Source organism: Frankliniella occidentalis, unplaced genomic scaffold (genome assembly GCF_000697945.3).
Source record: "Frankliniella occidentalis isolate FOCC.00 unplaced genomic scaffold, Focc_3.1 Scaffold56, whole genome shotgun sequence".
Classification (NCBI taxonomy): domain Eukaryota; kingdom Metazoa; phylum Arthropoda; class Insecta; order Thysanoptera; family Thripidae; genus Frankliniella; species Frankliniella occidentalis.
Window position 1 is genome coordinate 1,286,995 of NW_026267186.1, and position 2,151 is coordinate 1,289,145.

At 40.4% G+C, this 2,151-nt stretch overlaps 1 long non-coding RNA gene across 1 annotated transcript; it reads left to right on the forward strand.

Annotated features, from left to right (window-relative positions):
- The first annotated feature begins 476 nt into the window (after window positions 1-476).
- Window positions 477-1,973, forward strand: LOC113202570 (uncharacterized). The gene is made up of 4 exons (XR_003303217.2): window positions 477-949; window positions 1,039-1,102; window positions 1,178-1,251; window positions 1,342-1,973. It is a non-coding gene; the product is annotated as an uncharacterized LOC113202570 (long non-coding RNA).
- Window positions 1,974-2,151: the final 178 nt, after the last annotated feature.

Here is a 2,151-nt window from a genome sequence, read left to right on the forward strand (position 1 = left end):
AGTGTAGAACATAGTGTTGACCACTTGCATGTGCACGCCAGTTGAACACTTTGTCATTGTAAGTGTGATACCCTCACCGCACTGGAAACTCAAGTGTGACAATGTCGCACACTTGTAGGTGTGTGAATGCCCATTCGTACACTGAGGGAGTACATTGTAAAAAAATATCCTGGTGAAGTTACAACATTTTGTTGTTATTTTTATTTATAAACTATTTGTGGTAAATTTGCGACAGCCCATTCATGCTTGCCGATCACTCCAAGTCAATACGGAGTGCTCGAAATTTACAATTTCAAGGTGTCATTCATATTTTGTAAATGTAATGGTAAATTTTACCGTAAACCTTTGACTATTTTTTAGTGTTAATTTGTGAATTTTCCTTTGAAAGTCACCCAATTATGTGTTACGAATGTTGTTCACACTCCTTCTACAAGTGTGCGACATTCGGCACTTGGGTTTCCGTCCCTAGTAATGTAACGATCACTCTCGTTACTGGTTGGTTTTTCCTTCCATTTTTATTTATTTCTGTCCGTAGTCTAAGGTGACCGTTGGTTTATTAAATTGAGGCGCCTAACGGTACAGTTTTAAGCTTCGCGCTTGTGCGCTCGAGTTCGAATTTCCCACCCTTCCCTCCTCGTGACGTTTTTCATACCTTTTGAATTTGGCGCGCTGAGCGGCCATGCCTGATTCTCATATTGGAGATTTGGCGCGAGAAGCGGCCATGACAGTTTGCCATACTGGCTCTTTTGGCGCGCGGCGTCACGGGAACGTTCTGGGAAGCAGTGAGAGCGGTGACAGTCAGTTTCCGGTCTGCGATTCCGTGGAGAGAACATGTAGTGGAGAGCAAGTGATTTTATCTGAGATCATCCGTGATATTATTTTATCTGGGACTTATCCGTCTTCAGTTTTGGAATCAGCAATACTTTATTTTGGATTGGAGAGATGTTCGGTGAGTGCCAGTTAATTCTGAAGAGATTATACGTGAGATGTATATATGAGCGGCCCACCTAACCTCCTGTTTCCATGTGCTCCGCCCAGGTGTTGATCTGTTTGCTCCGAGTTCCTTTTTATTAGTGATTTGTTCACTTTATTTTATTGCTTGGTGAGTCTCGGCATTTAACTAGGATGATGATATTATTTTGGAGAAAATATATTGATTGAGAATGATGGATTTTAGGAGCTCTGGTTTTGGACCCGATGTCACTGTGGCGTTCCTCATGGATCCCAGTGCTTGATTATAACACCTGATCGGTGAGTTGATATTTAATGCCTCAGAAGAATCATGATTTATTCCTGGTCTATGTCCGGTATACTGAGTGTCCTGTATGTCTCTTGTTTCAGGGTCCTTGGTTATGATATAACCTGTATTTGTTTATGGTGATGTTCGAGGTTATGCTCTCTACCTTGACAAGTGTTCATGTTTTACTTCTGATTTTAACCTTATGGCTCTGCCTGCTATGATTCGTCTCGTCTCATGTGACGTTGTTTCTCTCAAGAGCCTTGAAGATTTTCTCGTTGTTTTGCGAGTTTAGAACCCTTTTGTTTGGTTCTGTGTTGTTGAGTCAACATGTTTAGTATTTGTTAATATTTAATCATTCTGAATGCTCTAGTTTTACTAGAACAACTATGCTTACTTCTGGTTCACATTTGAGCCGCGTTTTGAGTTGAGACTTTGAGAGATTGAGGAAGGAACTTGTTTGTTCTTGAGTTTGTTGTTGGCTGTGTTTAGAGCCTTGTTTATAGAGATTATATGGAGCGAGTTTTGCTCTAGTTAGAGGCTGGTCCTCTGGTTTTTAAATTAAGTATTTGTATGGCTTTTAGCCTCTGGTTTTGAAGTTGTGAACTTGTGGTTCATATTTTAGTTTTAGTGTTTAAACTTTGTGTTTTGAGGTTCTTCTGGAGTCAGTATTTGTATTCCTACATTGTGTGATATTGTTGCCATTGCATTATTAAAGCCACTTGTTATTGTTAAACCATTTAAGATCTACTAGTAGCCTTTTCCTTTGACGGTGACTTCTCACCTGGCGCCCATATTTCTTTTGAGGACTTTTAAGTCAAAGCGTACCCTCCCAACCTACCACCTGGCTTGCCGGAGCGGTTAACAATAACTTAACTTTAGTTTTCTGGGCTTTACTTATTTTTGAGGCTACA